The sequence below is a fragment of the Triticum dicoccoides genome, chromosome 5A, assembly GCF_002162155.2.
Source record: "Triticum dicoccoides isolate Atlit2015 ecotype Zavitan chromosome 5A, WEW_v2.0, whole genome shotgun sequence".
NCBI lineage: Eukaryota > Viridiplantae > Streptophyta > Magnoliopsida > Poales > Poaceae > Triticum > Triticum dicoccoides.
Window position 1 is genome coordinate 110378317 of NC_041388.1, and position 24104 is coordinate 110402420.

Here is a 24104-nt window from a genome sequence, read left to right on the forward strand (position 1 = left end):
TTGCTCTAGTGCTTCACTTATATCTTTAAGAGCACGGTGGTGGTTTTATTTTATATAAATAATTGATCTCTTGTGCTTCACTTATATTATTTTGAGAGTCCTTTAGAACAACATGGCAGTAATAAAAAAATCATATAAGTGCATTTAATACTAAGAGAAGTTTGATACTTGATGATTGTTTTGAGATATGGAGATGGTGATATTAGAGTCATGCTAGTTGAGTAGTTGTGAATTTGAGAAATACTTGTGTTGAAGTTTGTGATTCCCATAGCATGCACGTATGGTGAGCCGTTATGTGATGAAGTCGGAGCATGATTTATTTATTGATTGCCTTCCTTATGAGTGGCGGTCGGGGACGAGCGATGGTCTTTTCCTACCAATCTATCCCCCTAGGAGCATACGCGTAGTACTTTGTTTCGATAACTAATAAATTTTTGCAATAAGTATGTGAGTTCTTTATGACTAATGTTGAGTCCATGGGTTATACGCACCCTCACCCTTCCACATTTTCTAGCCTCTCTAGTACTGTGCAACTTTCGCCGGTACCATAAACCCACCATATACCTTCCTCAAAACAGCCACCATACCAACCTATTATGGCATTCCCATAGCCATTCCGACATATATTGCCATGCAACTTTCCACCGTTCCGATGTTATGACACGCTTCATCATTGTCATATTGCTTTGCATGATCATGTAGTTGACATCGTATTTGTGGAAAAGCCACCATTCATAATTCTATCATACATGTCACTCTTGATTCATTGCATATCCCGGTACACCGCCGGAGGCATTCACATAGAGTCATATTTTGTTCCAAGTATTGAGTTGTAATTCTTGAATTGTAAGTAAAAAGAAGTGTGATGATCATCATTATTAGAGCATTCTCCCAATGAGGAAAGGATGATGGAGACTATGATTCCCCCACAAGCCGGGATGAGACTCCGGATGAAAAAAAGGAAAGATGCCAAAAGAAAAAAGAGGAAAGAAGGCCCAAATAAAAAAATGAGAGAAAAAGAGAGAAGGGACAAGGTTACTATCCTTTTTCCACACTTGTGCTTCAAAGTAGCACCATGATCTTCATGATAGAGAGTCTCCTATGTTGTCACTTTCATAAACTAGTGGGAATTTTATATAATAGAACTTGGCTTGTATATTCCAATGATGGGTTTCCAAAAATTGCCCTAGGTCTTCGTGAGCAAGCAAGTTGGATGCACACCCACTTAGTTTCTTTTGTTGAGCTTTCATACACTTATAGCTCTAGTGCATCTGTTGCATGGCAATCCCTACTCACTCACATTGATATCTATTAATGGGCATCTCCATAGCCCGTTGATACGCCTAGTTGATGTGAGACTATCTTCTCCTTTTTGTCTTCTCCACAACCACCATTCTATTCCACCATAGTGCTATATCCATGGCTCACGCTCATATACTGCGTGAAGATTGAATAAGTTTGAGAATATCAAAAGTATGAAACAATTGCTTGGCTTGTCATCGGGGTTGTGCATGATTTAATATTCTGTGTGATGAAGATAGAGCATAACAAGACTATATGATTTTGTAGGGATAACTTTCTTTAGCCATGTTATTTTGAGAAGACATGATTGCTTAGTTAGTATGCTTGAAGTATTATTATTTCTATGTTAATATTAAACTTTTATCTTGAATCTTTCGGATATGAACATTCATGCCACAATAAATAAAAATTACATTGAGAAATATGTTAGGAAGCATTCCACATCAAAAATTCTTTTTTATCATTTACCTACTCGAGGATGAGCAGGAATTAAGCTTGGGGATGCTTGATACGTCTCCAATGTATCTATAATTTTTGATTGCTCCATGCTATTATATTATCTATTTTGGATGTTAATGGGCTTATTTTTACACTTTTATTATATTTTTGGGACTAACCTATTAACCGGAGGCCTAACCCAAATTGTTGTTTTTTGCCTATTTTAGAGTTTCGCCGAAAAGGAATATGAAATGGAGTCCAAACGGAATGAAACCTTTCGAGAGCGTTATTTTTGGAACAACCTGATCCAGGAGACTTGGAGTGGACATCAAGCAATGAACGAGGCGGCCACGAGGCAGGGGGGCGCGCCCACCCCCTTGGGCGCGCCCTCCACCCTCGTGGGCCCCTCGTTGCTCCACCGACGTGCTTCTTCCTCCTATATATATATATATCCATATACCCCCCCAAACATCTAGGAGCACCACGAAACCCTATTTCCACCGTTGCAACCTTCTGTACCTAAGAGATCCCATCTTGGGGCCTTTTCCGGAGCTCCGGCGGAGGGGGCATTGATCACGGAGGGCCTCTACATCAACTCCATGGCCCTTCCGGTGATGTGTGAGTAGTTTATTTCAGACCTTCGGGTCCATACCTAGTAGCTAGATGGCTTATTCTCTCTCTTTGTATCTCAATACAAAGTTCTCCTCGGTTCTCTTGGAGATCTATTCGATGTAATCTTCTTTTGCGGTGTGTTTGTCGAGATTCGATGAGTTGTGGATTTATGATCAAGTTTATCTATGAACAATATTTGAATCTCCTCTGGATTCTTTTATGTATGATTGGTTTATATTTGCAAGTCTCTTCGAATTATTAGTTTGGTTTGTCCTACTAGATTGATCTTTCTTGCAATGGGAGAAGTGCTTAGCTTTGGGTTCAATCTTGCGGTGCTCGATCCTAGAGACAGAAAGGGAAACGACATGTATTCTATTATTGCCATCGAGGATAACAAGATGGGGTTTACATCATATTGCACGAGTTTATCCCTCTACATCATGTCATCTTGCTTAAGGCGTTACTCTATTCTTATGAACTTAATACTCTAGATGCATGCTGGATAGCGGTTGATGTGTGGAGTAATAGTAGTAGATGCAGAATCGTTTTGGTCTACTTTTCTTGGATGTGATGCCTATATACATGATCATGCCTAGATATTCTCATAATTATTCGCTTTTCTATCAATTGCTCGATAGTAATTTGTTCACCCACCGTAATACTTATGCTATCTTGAGAGAAGCCACTAGTGAAACCTATGGCCCCAGGGTCTATTCTCCATCATACAAGTTTCCAATCTACTTATTTTGCAATCTTTACTTTCAATCTATATCATAAAAATACCAAAAATATTTATCTTATTATTATCATCTCTATCAGATCTCACTCTTGCAAGTGGCCGTGAAGGGATTGACAACCCCTTTATCGCGTTGGTTGCGAGGTTCTTATTTGTGTGTGTAGGTACGAGGTGACTCGCGCGTGGTCTCCTACTGGATTGATACCTTTGTTCTCAAAAACTGAGGGAAATACTTATGCTGCTTTACTGCATCACCCTTTCCTCCTGAAGGGAAAATCAACGCAGTGCTCAAGAGGTAGCATCCTCGAGAGCGTTTTCCTTTATATAAGAGTTTGTCCAGGCTTGTCCTTTGCTACAAAAAGGATTGGGCCACCTTGCTGCACCTTGTTTACTTTTGTTACTTGTTAGCCGTTACAAATTACCTTATTACAAAACTATCTGTTACCAATAATTTCAGTGCTTGCAAAGGATACCTTACTGAAACCCGCTTGCCATTTCCTTCTGCTCCTCATTGGGTTCGACACTCTTACTTATCGAAAGGACTACGATAGATCCCCTATACTTGTGGGTCATCAGCCACCTTGTGGATATGCTCATGTTGTGCCACTCTGAGAAGGGCACAAATACAGTCTTGGATGTCTCTCATGTCATGTGGAAGGATCTAGTTTGTGCTACCCATGGAGATCACTGCCCAATTTATGCTCCTTTCATCTTCAAGCTGATTCAGACAACCTAGAACTCCACTTTCCCTGGTGTGTCACTTGAGACCGGACACATGACTCCTCATGACATTGTTAACTTGCGTCAGAAGGAGCTTTGGGCCTCTACTACTCGTCCTGAGGCGGCTGTGTCTTCTGCTTCTGGAGAGGATCAGGGTGATGATGGTGGTCCTGCTCCCGGCGCAGTGCATTCTTCTGGTCAGTCAGGTTGGGCGGCCAAGCTCAAGCATAAGGTGAAGAAGCTCTTCTTCCTTCAGACCAATGTTCAGCACAAGATGTACTTGGCACATGTGGAGCCAAGAGGGCTCGTCAGGAGAGGAAGGCGATCAGGAGGAAGCTTGAGATACCAGTTCAGGATGGCTCTGAGGACTGTATCACTCTGGAGGACAAGTGGATCTCTTCGCACTCTCACTGGACGGACTCGGATGAGTCCAATGATGCTACTTTTGCTCCAGCTCAGGATCAGGAGATCGAGGAGGAGACTGGTGGGTCTGATTCTGAGGAGGAGCCTGGCGAGTCCATGGGAGGAGACTAATGCCATTTGGAGTTGCGTTAGGTCTTTCTCTACCCCTTTTGGTGTCTCGATGCCAAAGGGGGACAGGTTTAGGACCGGGGATTTGTCTTTATGCAGGGTGTTGTTGAGTCACAAGCTTGGTTCTTGTTGCTTCTGTGTTTCTGCCTGTGAACTCTTTTCCTTCGTCTGCTTTGGTTTGTTGTGAGACTATTTCATATGGTGTAAGACATATGCTACCCTGGTTAATCTTATTATGTGTCTATGTGTGTGAATGTATGATCTTTTGTCTTATTAGTTTCCTTGCTTAAGTGTCTCTTATATCATTGCAAGGATTGCTCGGTCTATAAAATATAGGGGGAGTGTTGATCCTAGTATGTGTGTTGTGCAGTCCAAAGCACATCTATTGAATGCACACATCTAGGGGGAGCCTGTCTATATTTTATAGGTTCTTGGGTTTGCTAATGCTCTTTATATATCTCTTTGTGCAAATCTCATATTGTGACCAATCCACCAAAAAGGGGGAGATTGTAAGAGCATATTTCTCCCTAAGTGGTTTTGGTGATTGATGACAACGCATTTGCGGACTAATCGTGTGCATTGAGCATTTCATATATCTCATGGCTAGGCACTAGACGATTCGACGCCCCTCGGAGCCTTTCGAAGACGACGGTTTTTCTATGTTTCTTTTCGGTCGATTTGAGTCGTAGGAAAGCCATACTATTAAGAGGGGGTATACTTCGGAAAGGTATGGGTGGAATCAACACGTACACAGCCCCATATGCACCGACAACCTCCTTCCCATCTTCGGAGCCTTTCCTATGTTTTCTGTGGTGTTTTCAACATCTTGCCAGCGGTAGTACCGCCTATGCATACGGTAGTACCACTGGTACTTCTGTGGTAGTACCGCTTAGGGCTTCCCCGAGCGTGCAACTTTCGGTTGTCTGTTTGTAACTCATGGTAGTAGGGCGGTAGTACTGCGGTAATACCGCTTCGACGGTACTACAGCCCGTACTACCGTCTCCACTATCTCTTGCGGGGTTTTCTTATGTGCAAGGTTCTGTTCCCGCTTTGCCTCAAGCAGTAGTAGAGCAGCACTAGGACGGTAGTACCGTTGGCACGGTACTGCCGCCCCTGGCACCCTCTACTACCGCTGCCTCTCCAGGACTAAGACCCAAGGCGGAAGAGACCGCCCGGGTCAGCGGTAGTACCGCTCCAGCGGCACTACCATAGATACACTCTGTGTAGTCTTAGGCCTGTGTGGAGGTGTACCGTACCGCTGAAGCAGTAGTACTGCTCCTAGGAGCGGTAGTACCGCTTAGCTGCAGGCTGGGCAGAAAACAGTTGGATTTTGGCTCCCCTATATAAAGGGGGGTATTCTTCCTCCTAGAGTTGACCTCTTCCCTTCCAAGCTCCATTCTTGCTCAAAGCTCCATTTTCGCCCGATCTCTCTCCCTAGCCAATCAAACTTGTTTATTTTCTAGGGATTGGTTGAGAAGGCCCCGATATACACTTCCACCAAGAGAAATTTGATTCCCCCACTAATCCCTTGCGGATCTTGTTACTCTTGGGTGTTTGAGCACCCTAGACGGTTGAGTTCATTGCGGAGCCATATTCCATTGTGGTGAAGCTTCGTGGTGTCGTTGGGAGCCTCCAATTAAGTTGTGGAGATTGCCCCAACCTTGTTTCTAAAGGTTCGGTCACCGCCTCCAAGGGCACCAATAGTGGAATCACGGCATCTTGCATTGTGTGAGGGCATGAGGAGAATACAGTGGCCCTAGTGGCTTCTTGGGGAGCATTGTGCCTCCACACCGCTCCAATGGAGACGTACTTCCTCTCAAAGGGAAGGAACTTCGGTAACACACCCTCGTCTCCACCGGCTCCACTCTTGGTTATCTCTCACCTTTACTTGTGCAAGCTTTATTGTGTTGTATCATTTGCTTCCTTGTTGCTTGTTGTTGTTGCATCATATAGGTTGCTCACCTAGTTACATATCTAGACAACCTACTTTGATGCAAAGTTTAATTTGGTAAAGAAAAGCTAAAAAAATTAGTTGCCTATTCACCCCCTCTAGTCAACTATATCGATCATTTCATGTATTGACCTAGTGCCCAGTGCCAGTTGCTGTTTTTTGCTTGTTTTTTACATCACAGGAAATCAATATCGAACAGAGTCCAAACACTGCGATACTTTTTGTGGATTTTTTGTGGACCAAAAGACATCCAATGGGCCAGAGCAGCACCTGGGGGTGCCCCGAGGGGGGCACAACCCACCAGGGCGCGCCTGGGCCCCCAGGCGCGCCCTGGTTGGTTCTTCCCACCTTGGTGTCTCCCGCACTGCCTCTTCACCCTATAAATTCTCAAATATTCCAAAAACCCTCGCGAAGACCCTAGATTAGAAGTTCCGTCACTGCAAGCCTCTATAGCCACGAGAAACCAAGCTAGACCACGTTCCAGCACTCTGCCGGAGGGGGGGTCATCACCGGTGGCCATCTCCATCATCCTGAAGACCACCATGATGAGGAGGGTGTAGTCCACCCTCGGGACTGAGGGTTTCTACCAGTAGCTATTTGTTTAATCTCTCTCTCTCTCCCTCTCTCTCTCTCTCTCTCCCACTCTCTCTCGTGTTCTTGAGATGTCACGATCTTGATGTATCGCGGGCTTTTTTTAATATAGTTGGATCATATGGTGTTTTTCCCTCTCTATCTTAATGTGATGAATTGAGTTTTCCCTTTGATATTTCATTTTATCGGATTGAATACTTTTATGGATTTGAGAGCACTTGATATTGCTCTTGCATATGAATACTCGTGGTGACAATGGGGTATTATTTTGATTCACTTGATATATGTTTTGGCACTCAACTTGCGGATTCCCGAGGTGACATTGTGGTAATCTACGCATAGGGTTTGATGCACGTTCTTGTCTTTGTTTCTCCGGTAGAAATCTTGAGGCACTCTTTGAGGTTCTTTGTGTTGGATTGAGTATTATGAATGTGAAATTATTTGGTGTTATTTTAGTACGAACTCTTGGATAGATCGATCAGAAAGAATAGCTTCGAGGTGGTTTTGTACCCTACAAACGATTTCTTCTTATGTTCTCCGCTAGATAGGAACTTCGGAGTGATTCTTCATCACACGTTGAGGGATGGTTATATGATCCAATTATGTTAGCATTATTGAGAGATTGCACTAGCGAAAGTACAGAACCTAGGCCTCATTTTCAAGCATTGCAATACCGTTTGTGCTCCGTTTTATCAATTGCTACCTTGCTTTTTTATTGTTCTTATTACAAAAATCAATATCTACTATCCATATTACACTTGTATCACCATCTCTTCGCCAAGCTAGTGCACCTATACAAATTACCATTGTATTTGGTGTGTTGGGGACACAAGAGACTTTTTATTATTTGGTTGCATGGTTGCTTGAGAGAGACCATCTTAATCCTACACCTCCCATGAATTGATAAACCTCAGGCCATCCACTTGAGGGAAAATTGCTACTGTCCTACAAAGCTCTACGCTTGGAGGACCAACACAAGTCTACAAGAACAAGTTGCGTAGTAGACATCAAGTTCTTCTCTGGCGCCGTTGTCGGGGAGGTGACTGCATGAAGGTGTATCTTTAGATCTTGCAATTGAATCTTTTAGTTTCTTGTTTTATCTCTAGTTTGGTTTATAAAACAAAACTACAAATAATGGAGATTGGGTTACCTCGGGTTGTTCTTTATCTTTATAATGTCTATCTTGAGAATAAGGATTCCGATGGTTATGCTCAATTGCTAGAAAAAGAATTCAACAAAATTTATGGCACAAAAATGTTGGATGATGGGAATGATTGCAATATTGCTAGTTTTAATTCTTTGAATATCCATGATGTTAATGATGATTGCATTAGTCATGATAATGATGTCTCCTATAGGAATGTCAACTTTGCGGAGTAAATTGGGAGTGCAAATGCACACCCAAAAGGGAAGATAGATTTTGTAAGAAGCATAAATATTTAGAAATGAAAAAGTTGCAAGAGAGGCTAGATGAATGTCCTAAAAGATTTAATTTTTTTTGCCATCCTTGTGAACTTTGCAATGAACGTGGTCATTTAAATCTCCAATGCAAATTGTTTCATGATCAAATCGTGTCCAAAAATTGTGATAACTTGATTAGCCTTGAGCATCATAAGGAGCTTAGTATTCTTTTGGGATATGAATAAATGAAACGTATAACTCAGGGCATTCCAAAATTTAATCTTGAGAGATTTCTTGATTTTGATCTAGAGGAAATTTATATGGTTTGTTCGGTAAATTGCATTGAGAATCCTTATATTTCCAACTATCTAAAGACAAGAAAACAAATAGAATATGAAGAGAGTACTAATGAAAGGGACAATATTTCCCAATATCCTCCTAGTGTTTGTTATGATGAATAAGGTAGCGAGGAGGAGCTTCCTATCCAATCAATCTCTTCAACAAGAAGCTCGAAAAAATTGATTAAACCCATACGTGAGGTGGTGAAGAAGAAAAGGAAAAGAAGAAAGAATAGAGGTAAAAATTTATCTCTCCCAAATAATGTTGCTCCTATTATTGTTGTGCCTCATTCAAATGAATCAAAAATAATTGTGGAAGATGATGCACTTGATCATGATATTGCTTCTATGTCTTATGGCACAATGTTCGAGAGCACTATTGATGATGATTTTGTTATGCCTATTGCTTGTTGTGATGATTACGATTGGGAAGATGATGATAGTTCTTATAATCTTGGAAATCTTTTTGGCACCAACTTGGGAAATTATGATGATATCAATTGTTATACCATTGTTATTCATACTATTAATGAGAATGATTATGCTTATGATATGCCAAGCCACAACCTTGGGGATGATATGTTTGACGAGAATGACATGTTTGAAAATTTATTTGCTGCAATTAATGTTTGTCCCAAGCTTGGGGATGATATGCTTAATGAAGATGATCTTTTTAGCCCCCTACTTTGAATGATCAAATTTTCTATGATGATTGCATGCCCCCTATCTATGATGAGAACAAAGTTGCTACTTATGATGATTATTGTGATGATAATTATGTTATAAAAAGTAGTGATAATTATTGTCATAATTTGGAATATCCTTTTACTGAACATTACTCTTTTAATATGGAAACAATTTTTAGTATTTTAGTTTCATATGATACTCCCACTATTGTGAATGAGAATAAAATTGCTTATATGGAGAGTAATAAATTTTCTATGCCTTTGGATCATGAAAAGAATGCTTTATGTGATGGTTATATTGATGAATCTATTCATGATGCTACTGAAAATTATTATGATAGAGGAACTTATGATTTTTGATGCTCACTTTATGTTTCAACTCTTATCTTTTATGTGAGCATCATTGACATCATCATGCCTAGCTAAAAGGCATTAAAGAAAGGCGCTTGTTGGAAGACAACCCAACACTTTTACCTACTGTTTCTTATGTGTTCACATGATTATGCTACTGTAGTAATCATCTTTTATTGCTTTTGTTTTGATAAAGTGTCGATGTTATGGGACTGGGGGTGCCCAGACATGCCTGCCTGCGGGCTTGTGCGTGGCTCCACCAATGGCCTGGTGCGGCCCATGTTCAGGAGCAACCACTCAAGACCCTCGCTAGGGGCCAAGCCTCGCGAGGCCGACAACACCAAGACCTCCCTGGGGGTAGCCTCACTAGGCTGGCTCCCGAGGAGCGGAGATCTCTATGCAAGGGGCACCTCGCGAGGTTCACGTGATGTGAGCCGTGACGACCAACGCCAGGCGGGCGCCAGTGGGCGTAGTGTACAAGTTTCCTCTTTCGTGCTAAAGAGGAAGGCACAGGCGAGGAGTCCCGAGGCATTAGGCAAATGTTTCCATATCGGTGCAAAAAGACCAAGACCAGCTGGATGGCAGGACGGAGGTCACCACGGATCCCACAACAGCGTCACCACCAGAGCCTTTGGCGGGCGAAGACCACCTTTTGTCAGGACAGCTTGTAGTAGTTGCCCCCCTTCAAACTTGGCTGTTGTGGGATCCCTTCCCGCCTAAACATTTGGGAAGAGGAACAGGGCCTCTATAAATAGGACTAGCCACCACCATAGGCGAGTGGAGACTGATCTGGACGGAGGGACGGATCTTGGAGAATCGACTCATCTTGGATTGGATCCATTCCATCCTCCCATCCATAGCTCACCAAGCTCAAGAACACCTCTCCTCCTGAGGCTATTCATCCATTGTACTAGTTCATCCTTAGTCCGCAAGGCAATCCACCAACACCACACTGGAGTAGGGTATTAAACCGCAAGGTGGCCCGAACCAGTATAAACGACCCTTGTGTCTCTCGTTCCCTGGGTTCATCGAGCTAGGCTGTGAGATCGTTGAGTGAGCAATATAGGGAGAGAGTGTTCTTCGTGCGCACCCCAGAGTTCGAACCTCTAGGGTTAGTTGGAGCCCGCAATCCAACATTTGGCGCACCAGGTAGGGGTGCGCTGAAGCCTTTCTCCATCGATCGACGTACCACTGCTCTGCCGCATCCATGGCTGACGCTCATCGAGGCTGTGCTGAGCGACGAGCCGCCCTTGCCGCTCGCATCGCTTAGACGCCGCCTGTTTGCGGACCTCCCCGCCGTTCTCCATCATCCGCTGCCAATGCCGCTACCGGCCTGATGGGAAATGAGCAGCAAGCTTCGTCGCTGCACCCCTCTGTGCGGTGGGACGGACGCACCACCACCCCTCTGTGCGGCAGTTCGTCATCCCACGCTCGTCGTGCACCTACGAACGCCCAACCCATGCTGCTCATGGCACGCAAGCTCCTGCGTTACCGCTCGATCAACGCCCTCTATGAAGACTGGCTGGACTGCGTCGCCGAGCTCGTCAGCGCTGCTGGGGGCTCTCCCGCACTGTCTCTCTCGCTGCCTCGCCCACCTCCAGCTGCGGGCGATGTAGCCCAAGGAGCGCCTCCACCACCTCCGCATTAAGACGACTCCCTCGCACCAAGGCGCGCGGCCCCCCGGCACGACCCACCATGCAGGGCGCCCGCGCACGAAGAAGGAAGCTTCCAAGAAGTCCCTCGGCTGCAAGAAAACGCTCCTGCGCTCCCAGCACCACCACGTCAGGATCGCGCACCTCCTGCGGCGGTGGTGCGCGGGTACCAAGACCGGGCTCCGCCTCCACGACGGGCCCAGTGACCACGGCGGGCTGCTGCACCTTCACCCCCGAGCTGTGTAGCATCGTCTGGCCTGACAAGTTCAAGCTCGACCTTCCTCCGTGCTACGATGGCACCCCCGACCCTGCTGAGTTCTTGCAGCTCTATGAGCTGAGCATCGAGGCGGCCAATGGTGACGAGAAGGTCATGGCGAACTGGTTCCCCATGGCTCTCAAGGACGGCGCGCGCGCGTGACTCCTGAACCTGCCCGCGGGATCGATCTCCTGCTGGGGCGAGATGCGCGAGCGTTTCGTCGCCAACTTCCAAGGCACTCGTGACCGCCCACCTACCGCTGGTGACCTGCGGCGCATCAAGCAGCAGCCAGGGGAATCCTACAGAAGTACATCCAGCGCTTCAATAGCGTTCGCCTCAAAATCCCCAAGGTGACGGACGAGGCCATCATCTCAGCATTCTCCGATGGCGTCTGTGACGTGAAGATGAAGGAGGAGCTCGCCATCCACGAGGACCTGTGCACGGCTCTGGAGATGTTCAACATGGCAACCAAGTGCGCAAGAGCTGAGGAAGGGAGCCTCTCCCTCCTCGAGCTTCCAGCTGCCGACCTGGAAGACAAGAAGGCGAAGACCAAGGACGTGAAGCGCAAGGGGGCTGCCGTACTCACGGCGGAGCCAGAGATGAAGCGCGGTTGTGACCACCCCGAGTCATCCAAGGACAACCGCCCGTTCTGCGCCTTCCGCAATGTGCATAGCCACAACACTAATGACTGCTATCCATGATAGGCACTTCGGTCGACGCCCCGAGCGCAGTGACCGAGGCTACGGCCGTGGAGGAGGCCACAGTGGAGGACGCTGGGACGACCGCGGCCCCCATCACGAGTAGCGCGACCGGCCTTGATACGTCCATTTTGCATCATGCTTTTATATCGATATTTATTGTATTATGGGCTGTTATTACACATTATGTCAGAATACTTATGCCTATTCTCTCTTATTTTACAAGGTTTGCACGAAGAGGGAGAATGCCAGCAGCTAGAATTCTAGGCTGGAAAAGGAGCAATTAGAGACCTATTCTGCACAACTCCAAAAGTCTTGAAACTCCACGGAAGTCAATTTCAGAATATATAAAAAATTGGGTGAAGGAAGCACCAGAGGGGGCCACCCACCATCCACGAGGGTGGGGGCACGCCATACCCCCTGGGCGCGCCCCCTGCCTTGTGGGCCCCCTGGCAGGCCTCCGGTGCCCATCTTTGTCTATATGAAGTCTTTCCACCTGGAAAAAATAATAAGCAAGTTCTCGGGACGAAACTCCGCTGCCATGAGGTGGAACCTTGGCGGAACCAATCGAGGCCTCCGGCGGAGCTGTTCTGCCGGGGAAACATCCCTCCGAGAGGGGGAAATCATCACCATCGTCATCACCATCGGTCCTCTCATCAGCAGGGGTTCAATCTCCATCAACATCTTCACCAGCACCATCTCATATCAAACTCTTGTTCATCTCTTGTATCCATTCTTTGTCCCAAAACGTCAGATTGGTACCTGTGGGTTGCTAGTAGTGTTGATTACTTCTTGTAGTTGATGCTAGTTGGTTTATTTGGTGGAAGATCATATGTTCAGATCCTTTATGCATATTAATACCCATCTGATTATGAACATGAATATGATTTGTGAGTAGTTACATTTGTTCCTGAGGACATGGGAGAAGTCTTGCTATAAGTAGTCATGTGAATTTGGTATTCGTTCGATATTTCGATGAGATGTATGTTGTCTCTCCTCTAGTGGTGTCATGTGAACGTCGACTACATGACACTTCACCATTGTTTGGGCCTAGAGGAAGGCATTGGGTAGTAATAAGTAGATGATGAGCTGCTAGAGTGACAGAAGCTTAAACCCTAGTTTATGCATTGCTTCGTAAGGGTCTGATTTGGATCCATATGTTTCATGCTATGGTTAGGTTTACCTTAATACTTATTTTGTAGTTGCGAATTCTTGCAAGAGGGGTTAATCATAAGCGGGATGCTTGTCGAAGGAAGGGCAGTACCCAAGCACCGGTCCACCCACATATCAAATTATCAAAGTACCGAATGCGAATCATATGAGCGTGATGAAAACTAGCTTGACGATAATTCCCATGTGTCCTCGGGAGCGCTTTCCTTTATATAAGAATTTGTCCAGGCTTGTCCTTTGCTATAAAAAGGATTGGGCCATCTTGCGGCACCTTATTTACTTTTATTACTTGTTACCCGTTACCAATTACCTTATCACAAAACTATTTGTTACCGATAATTTCAGTGCTTGCAGAGAATACCTTACTGAAAACTGCTTATCATTTCCTTCTGCTCCTCGTTGGGTTCGACACTCTTACTTATCGAAAGGACTACGGTAGATCCCCTATACTTGTGATTCATCAAGACTCTTTTCTGGCACCGTTACCGGGGAGTGAAGCGCCTTTGGTAGGTGGAATTTGGTAAGGAAACATTTATATAGTGTGCTGAAATTTACTGTCACTTGCTACTATGGAACATAATCCTTTGAGGGGCTTGTTCGGGGTATCTTCACCCTAATCAGCAGAGCAAAGAGTTGCTCCTCAACCTACTGGACCTAGTGAAAATGTTTACTTTGAAATTCCTTCGGATATGATAGAGAAACTGCTGGCTAATCCTTTTACAGGAGATGGAACATTGCATCCCAATTTGCACCTAATCTATGTGGATGAAGTTTATAGATTATTTAAGCTTGCAGGTATGCCCGATGATGTTATCAAGAAGAAAGTCTTCCCTTTATCTTTGAAGGGAAAGGCATTGACATGGTTTAGGCTATGTGATGATATGGGATCATGGAACTACAACCAATTGAAACTGGAATTTCATCAGAAGTTTTATCCTATGCATCTTGTTCATCGTGATCGTAATTATATATATAATTTTTGGCCTCGCGACGGAGAAAGCATAGCTCAAGCTTGGGGGAGGCTTAGGTCAAGGTTACATTCATGCCCCAATCATGAGCTCTCAAGAGAAATTATTATTCAAAAAAATTATGCTCGGCTTTCTCTCAATAATAGCTCCATGCTCGATACTTCTTGTACTGGATCTTTTATGATGAAGACTATTGAATTCAAATGGGATTTACTAGAAAGAATTAAACGCAACTTTGAAGATTGGGAACTCGATGAAGGTAAGGAGTCAGGTATAACACCTAAGTTTGATTGTGTTAAATCTTTTATGGATACCGATGTCTTCCGTGAATTTAGCACTAAATATGGACTTGACTCTGAGATAGTAGCTTCTTTCTATGAATCATTTGCTACTCATGTTGATCTCCCTAAGGAGAAGTGGCTTAAATATCATCCTCCCATTAAAGTGAAAGTAGTTGAACCTATTAAAGTTGAAGAAAAGACTATCACTTATAATGTTGATCCTATTGTTCCTACTGCTTATATTGAGAAACCACCTTTCCCTGTTAGAATTAAGGATCATGCTAAAGCTTCAACTGTGGTTCGCAAGAGTAATACTAGAACACCTACACCCTCTGAGCAAATTAAATTTGAACCTAGTATTGCTATGGTTAAATATCTCTTGGCCGATAATATTGATGGGCATGTTATTTACTTTTGTGATGAAGTTGCCAGAATTTCTATACCTGATACTAAAAATAAACATAGACCTGTTGTAGGCATGCCTATTATTTCTGTTAAAATAGGAGATCATTGCTATCATGGCTTATGTGATATGCGTGCTAGTGCAAGTGCAATACCTCATTCCTTATACAAAGAAATTATGCATGATATTGCACCTGCTGAGATAGAAGAGATAGATGTTACAATTAAGCTTGCCAATAGAGATACTATTTCACCTATTGCGATTGTTAGAGATGCTGAAGTCTTGTGTGGGAAAGTTAAATATCCTGCTGATTTTCTTGTTCTTGTTCCCCACAAGATGACTTTTGTCCCATTATATTTGGTAGACCTTTCTTGAATACTGTTAATGCGAAGATAGACTGCAAAAAGGATATTGTTTCTATTGGTTTAGAGGATATGTCTCATGAATTTAACTTTGCTAAATTTCATAGACAACCCCATGATAAAGAATTTCCTAGTAAATATGAAATTATTGGTCTTGCTTGTATTACCATGCCTCCTACTGATCCTTTAGAACAATATTTGCTAGACCATGAAAATGATATGATTATGAATGAAAGAAAGAAGGGAAATAGATGAAGTATTCTTTAAACAGGGACCTATTTTGAAACACAACTTGCCTGTCGAAATTCTAGGGGATCCTCCTCCACCCAAGGGTGATCCCGTGTTTGAGCTTAAACCATTACCTGATACTCTAAAACATGCTTATCTTGATGAAAAGAAAATATATCATGTTATTATTACTACTTACCTTTCAGAGAAGGAGGAAGAGAAATTATTGAAAACTCTAAAGAAGCACCGTGCTGCTATTAGATATACTCTTGATGATCTTAAGGGCATTAGTCCCACTCTATGTCAACACAAAATAAATTTGGAGGAAGACGCCAAACCAGTTATTGATCAACAACGACGGCTGAATCCTAAGATGAAACAAGTGGTAAGAAAGGAAATATTAAAGCCCCTTGAGGCAGGTATAATTTATCCTGTTGCTGATAGTCAGTGGGTAAGTCCTGTCCGTTGTGTCCCTAAGAAAGGAGGTGTTACTGTTGTTCCTAATGATAAAGATGAATTGATCCCACAAAGAATTGTTACAGGTTATAGAATGGTAATTGATTTCTGCAAACTAAATAAAGCTACTAAAAAGGATCATTACCCTTACCTTTTATTGATCAAATGCTAGAAAGATTATCCAAACATACACATTTTTGCTTTCTAGATGGTTATTCTGGTTTCTCTCAAATACGTGTGTCAAAAGAGGATCAAGAAAAGACCACTTTTACTTGGCCTTTCGGTACCTTTGCTTATAGACGTATGCATTTTGGTTTATGTAATTGTGACATCCCAAAATTCTAATTTTTGAAATTTTATATCAAATAAATATTTATGATTGTTTGTTTGATTATTGTGTGACTGATTGTGTGAAATTGAGTGGCATTTGGAAATTTCAGAGGCATTTGAATTTTATTTAAATTTGGATTCAACTTGGCATTCGGAATTTATTTCATATACCCCTGACAAATACTTGTTTAAAAGTATGAGAGGAGCTAACATGACACTCCAAAAACTCAGGAGAAATTAATGCCAAAAGTTTTTGAATTCAAATTGGAGTTTATTTGGAAATTTTTTTTGCATTTTTGCCTCTGGAAAAATGTTCACGTTGTAGGATTTTATTTTTCTGATTTTATCGATATATGTCCTATATAAAAATATATTATAGATTTATCTATATTTTATTTTCCTCCCTGTCTTATTCAAAAAAACAAAAAAAACCCAGGCGCCAGCCAGGCCAACCGGCCCAGCCGACCCCCGACGCGGCCCACCAGCGTGCCGCACCCGATTCCCCTTGATCTCAGTCGCCCGCTCCCTCTTCCCTCTCTCTCTCACTGACTAGCGGGCCCCGCCTCTTCTTCTTCCTCTACACGGAACGACCGACCGGAGTTCGCTCGAACCGCCGCCAGAATCCCGATCTTCACGGGATTCGATCTCCCCAATCTGCCCCTCCTCCAAGTTGATTCCCTCTATATATACACCTCTCTCGCATCCCGTTCCCCCTCTTTCCCCTCGCTGAAACCCTCTGCCTCGCCCGGATTACCTCGCCGGAGCACGGCATCTCCGCCGCGCCATCGTTGCCCTCCCGCTCCACCCCGACCCCCTCGCTGCCTCCTGAGACCATCTCTGCACTCCTCTCGCTTGCCCGCACCTCCCATGCCCTTGCCCGAGACCTAAACCCACTGGAGCGCCGCCAGCCGACGACCACCGTACGCCCTCGCCGCCACAAGCTCACCGCCGCCCGTCTCCGTCGTCCCCGAGCACATCGGCGTCCATCGTTGGAACTGCCTTCGACCGCTGCATCCCCTTGTCTCCTCCGCCGACCCTGCCGATGACCGGAGCGACGCCGCCGCCGACATCCGAGACGCATCGCCGGTGACCACCCCACTATAAGCCGGCCAACTCCCCACCTCCGTTCGATCTTATTTCAACGCTCAAGATTAGATCTATCGAATAGTTACGTTTTTTATATAGATCGGTTTAGTACGGTTTATTATCTATTTAGATCGAACCGCCTCGTCGGTTTCTTTTTATTAAACGCCCATGCACGGTTTTGTTAAGTATCGCCTGAGCGCAGTTTATTTGCGGATCGCACATCCCCTAGGCCCAGTAGGAGTCCGATGCGCAGCACCTGCTCGTTTGTTTTTTTCTGTTTTAAAAACAGAAATAGTTTCAATTTTGGATTGCTTATAAGTTTTATGTTTTAGAACCAAATTGAGAGATTCTTTTTGCATTAGATTCAAAATTTCTTGAAGTTTCTGGTAGTGCCTTTGGATTTGAAATTTGAGTAGTTTAAAATCTAGTTTGATGAAATTTATTCAAATCACTATTTTGGCCGTATTTTGAGTTTTATAAAATAGTTTTGATTGATTCTTTTTGCTACGGTTTTGTTATTGTTTTTTCTATCCAGTAGCAGGAAGTAATTCATTTTTAGTTTATTTTAAATTAGGTTTATTGTGAAAACAGTGCCATTTTGCTTATGTAGTTGTTTTAGTCATATAATTAGTGTTTTTAATTATTTTTAGTTAATTGTTTTTGTAGATTTTTACATGTTGTCATATGTTTCTGTTAGACTATGGTAGATAAATTTTTGTAGTTATTTATTAGTGTTTAGCTACTGTTTTAGTATTTGTTTGTTTAGTTCATAGTGATAGTTGATAAAAAATAGTTTTATTATTTTTAAAGTAATTCTTTTTGCCACTTCAATAGATGTTGTTATTGATTCTATATTTAGAAGTAAATTAGTTTTCATAGTTATTTAATATTGTCTATTATTGTCTTAGTGCTTTGTTAGTTCTTATAGGTTTTCTAGTGTTAACTAGATAGTTATAGTAGTTTTTATATTAGTTCTTTTTGCTAGTTATCAATTTACTAAATTATTTTCTGTTGTTGCAATAGGATTATATTTTATTTGCTGCATAAAAGCTATTAGAGTAATTTAGTGTTGCTACGAGAGTATTGACTGTTATTGTGTGAGTTGATTTCTTCCTTTTTTTTCTTGAAGTTTTTTTTGGAATTCTATTTGGTTTCCTTTGACTTCATTATTGTTTTATTTATGACTTTTGATTGCTAGGATTATTGCTTATGTGAGTATAATGTTGGACTATATAGATTTTCAACAGAGTGACGAATAGTTCTACCAAGCTATTTTCTTTTTTTTGAGCAAACATAGTAGGGTAAAAACCCTATTGTAACTCTTTTTCATTATATTGGGGGGAATTTATATACAGATGGAATACAACAAAGGACAGCAAAAAGCAAAAAATCTACAAATAATCCAACCAGCTTTGCATTCCCTCCTGTAACTAGGTCTGACTCTTTTCATGATGGTGCCAAAGTGGTCCTTGAAGCAGGAGATATAGTAGCTCAAATCCCTTCCTTTGTTGTCAAAAATGATGCCATTCCTATGTTTCCAGATGGTCCAACAACCAGCAATTAGGCATTCTTTAAAGGGTTGAATCTGAGTTCTGTTTCTGGCTTCAATAAGCATCTCATTGCAGCTCAGATGAGTGTTCCATTCAAAACCAATTGATAACCAAAAATTTTGGCTGAAATCACATGAAAAAAAGATGTTTCATGTACTCATTAGGCTGATCATCACATAACACACAGACAGTGCTTTCAATGTAGAAACTTTTTCTGGTGAGAAGATCTCTAGTATTTAACCTGTCTAGAAGAAGTAGCCAGAAAAAGAATTTTTGCTTAGGTAGGCAACCAGACTTCCAAATCCATTGGAAAGGCTTGGGATCTTTCTCTGGGCATCCCAAGAACTCAAGGTAGACTTTCTTAGCATTGTAGTGTCCAGAGGCCCATTTAAATTTCCATGTATCAGGATTTATGTTACTCATCACACCATTAATGAGGGCTATTAGCTCAGTGCTTTGTTGGACAGCCATAGAAGACATAGGCAGATGGAACATGCTATAGAAATCATTCTCACTTTCAGTGCAAGCCTTTTGGAGAGAGATGTCTTTGTTTATGGCATAGGAGTATAGGTGTGGGAAACTATCTTTCATTGTATTGTCATTCCATTTGTCATGCCATAAAGAAATGGTGTCACCAATACCAGCAGAACAGGTTGTGAGGTTCTTGTATTTGTCAAGAATAGAGCAACAATCTCTCCACCAGAAAGATCCTAACCTAGTTGAGAATTGTGGTAAATCACCATTTCCATAGTACTTGCTCCAAATTAGTTGCACCCATGGGATATCCTGTTTATTGAAAAACTTGTGCAAAAATTTGGTTAACAAAGCTTTGTTGTCTGCTCTAAGATCTAGAACACCAAGACCACCATCATCCTTGGGTAAACAAACCCGCTCCCATTTAATAAGGCACTTGCCAAATTTATTGATGTCCTTACCATACTAGAGAAAACTTCTACCAGATTTTTCAAAATGATCCAAGATGGTGAGAGGAACCCTAATACAACACACTGCAAATATAGGTAGGGCTGTGATAATGGCCTTTAGGTGGTTGAGCCTACCTAAATATGACATCATTGTTGCAATCCCAGATAAACTTTCATCTAGTCTTGAAACCATTGGCATGAATTCCTGAACTCTTGGTCTGGTTGTCCCCATTGGCAATCCTAGGTAGGTGAAAGGCATGCTTTCTTTTTTACAGCCCAAAATATTAGCAAGTTGAGTGGCTTTTTCATCAGATATGTTAATGGGTATAAGAGAAGATTTGTGGAAATTCACCTGAAGCCCAGTGAAATCTGAAAAGATCTTAAGAGTTCCCATGACATGTGAGATCTGATGAGGCTCAGCTGGCATAATAATTAAGGTGTCATCAGCATATTGGACAATAGGATATGACATGGATGCAGGTTGCTCAATGGGAGTATTGATGTGGCCATTGTGCCAGGCTTGGTTGATCAGGATCTGTAGTAATTCAACAGCAATAACAAATAAGAGAGGGGAGAGTGGGTCCCCTTGTCTTACTCCACATTTACAATTGATTTTTTTTCCCAGGTACACCATTTAAAATTACAGAAGCAGAAGCAGTCTGTAAGATGTTATTGATCCATCTAATCCACTTCTCTCCAAATCCCAAGTGCTTGAGCATGAAAAGAATGGCCCCATAGTTGATTTTGTCAAATGCTTTCTCAAAGTCTACTTTGAAAATGACAATTTCTTTCTTAGATTTGTGGCACATATGGATGAACTCAAAAGACCATGCAAGGCAATCCTGAATATTTCTGAATGTACCAAGCTATTTTCGAGAGCATTATTATCTTCATCAACATACCAGGCAAGTTCACTTTGACCATGTTTTTCATACCTATGTTTTATTTGCATGTAGTAGCACCCTTTCAACAATCCCTCCAGTAGTGTTATTGAATCTTGTAGTTGAGTAGAGTGCATGAGGTAGGAACCCATCTCCCTGTTACCAAGCCCAGGAGGTTATATAGTTTTAATGCTACGCTATAGTAGGCGGGGTTTGGTATGAGTGCCCGAGAGTGGTGTGAGTATGAAGAACTCTATGTCAATGGCGACAACTCCATGATGGCATCTGCAAGGACTGCATCTTCAAGGCATCAAGAGTTCAAGACTCGAGAATAGAATTCAATACACACTACTGGGTGGAGGACGGTTGACGGGCACCCTGGAGAAACCAGTGGATGGCCGGGATGCATGGAGAAGCGCCATGAGATCTTGCGGAAAGCTTCACCCAGACTCAAAGAGACGGAAGAATACTTGATGCCCGGAAGCTTACCTGTGCAGCCGCAAGTCACTATGGGCTCTGGCTTGGTTGACCTTAGTGGTGACTCTGGCAGGGACGGTGCTAGCAGATCTAGAACTATGGTAGGGTTGGATGAGCACCGGACAGTGGTCAGAGGAACTCTTTGGAAGACCATGTTTCGGTCATCTGGTTCTCAAACACCCGTGAAGTGCGAGAACACAAAAAAGAGGGATCGAATCTTGCGGGTAAAGTGTACAAACCTCTACAGAGGGTTTAAAACCTAATCGATTAGCCGTGTCCCCGGTTACGGACAATTTGAGCCTCTGGACTTGGATCTATCTCGGAACTTTCAACACCGGACTGATAACATAATTGTGGCCAACTTATGATGATTTGGGTGATGAGACATCGGTTGGTGGAACCATGTCAAGATAGAAAACTCCGTAGTACAGACTTTGGTTAATTCCTTTGATGTAGGAAAAATAAAACCAGCTTTTATGCAAACAAAACTCAGATATAAAGCCACAAAGCCATATTGCATATAGTATAGTTTATCATCTATTTTTCTTATAGTGATCTTGCCGGTACATTCAATGTACTGACCTACACGGCCGCAACGTATCATGTTCTAGATATTTCCTCAACGAGTAAGGGTTACGATCAACACTCAACTTGCCGATGGCGTTGATGGGACTCCACACCCGTTGATTGTTTCCGCTGAGACTTATAAGGTATATATATCAGTTTTATGTTATTTATACATGTGATTGCACTTTGATATATACATTGATGTACTATGTGTGCCAGCATACTGATCCAAGGATGGCACAGATACACAGAGGCTTGACCGTCTGAGGTCAGGTCACTACAGTAATGCACCTGCTACCTTTCAAAGATGTATGACTGCTATATTCTATGACTTTTGTGAGAATATTGTTGAGGTTTTCATTGATGATTTTTCTGTATATGGAACTTATTTTGATGATTGCTTAAGCAACCTTGATCGAGTTTTGGAGAATGTGAAGAAACTAATCTTGTCTTTAATTGGGAGAAGTGCCACTTTATGGTTAATGAAGGTATTGTCTTGGGGCATAAGATTTCTAAAAGAGGTATTGAAGTTGATAAAGCTAAAGTTGATGCTATTGAAAAGATGTCGTGTCCAAAGGACATTAAAGGTATAAGAAGTTTCCTTGGTCATGCCAGTTTTTATAGGAGGTTCATTAAAGACTTCTCTAAAATTTCCAGGCCTCTAACTAATCTTTTACAAAAAGATGTTCCTTTTATCTTTGATGATGATTGTGTAGAAGCATTTAAAATACTTAAGAAAGCCTTGATTTCTGCACCTATTGTTCAGCCACCTGATTGGAATATACCCTTTGAAATTATGTGTGATGCTAGTGATTATGTTGTAGGTGTTGTTCTAGGCCAAAGAGTTGATAAGAAATTAAATGTTATTCAATATGATAGTAAAACTCTAGACAATGCCCTGAGAAATTATGCTACTTCTGAAAAAGAATTTTTAGCAGTTGTCTTTGCTTGTGATAAGTTTAGACCTTATATTGTTAATTCTAAAGTAACTGATCACACTGCTATTAAATATCTTATGGAAAAGAAAGATGCTAAACCTAGACTTATTAGATGGGTTCTCTTGCTACAAGAATTTGATTTGCATATTATCGATAGAAAGGGAGCTGAGAACCCCGTTGCATTCAACTTATCTAGGTTAGAGAATGTTCTTGATGACCCACTACCTATTGATGATAGCTTCACTGATGAACAATTAGTTGTCATAAATGCTTCTCATACTGCTCCATGGTATGCAGATTATGCTAATTACATAGTTGCTAAATTAATACCACCTAGTTTCACATAATAGCAAAAGAAAAAGTTCTTCTATGATTTAAGACATTACTTTTGGGATGACCCACACCTTTATAAAGAAGGAGTAGATGGTGTTATTAGACGTTGTGTACCTGAGCATGAACAGGAACAGATCCTTCGCAAGTGTCACTCCGAGGATTATGGAGGACACCATGCTGGAGATAGAACTGCACATAAGGTATTGCAATCCAGTTTTTAATGGCCTACTCTCTTCAAGGATGCCCGTAAGTTTGTCTTGTCTTGTGATGATTGTCAAAGAATTGGTAATATTGGTAGACGTCAAGAAATGCCTATGAATTATTCACTTGTTATAGAACCATTTGATGTTTGGGGCTTTGATTATATGGGACCGTTTCCTTCCTCTAATGGGTACACACATATTTTAGTTGCTATTGATTATGTTACTAAGTGGGTAGAAACTATTCCAACTAGTAGTGCTGATCATAACACCTCTATTAGGATGCTTAAAGAAGTTATTTTTTGAGGTTTGGAGTCCCTACATACTTAATGACTGATGGTGGTTCAGATTTTATTCATGGTGCTTTTCGTAAAATGCTTGCTAAGTATGATGTTAATCATAGAATTTCATCTCCATATCACCCACAGTCTAGTGGTCAAGTAGAATTGAGTAATAGAGAGCTTAAATTAATTTTGCAAAAGACTGTTAATAGAACTAGAAAGAATTGGTCCAAGAACTTGATGATGCATTATAGGCCTATAGAACTGCATACAAAAATCCTATGGGTATATCTCCGTATAAAATAGTTTATGGTAAAGCATGTAACTTACCTCTCGAACTAGAACATAAGGCATATTGGGCCATTAAAGAGCTCAATTATGATTTAAAACTTGCCGGTGAGAAGAAG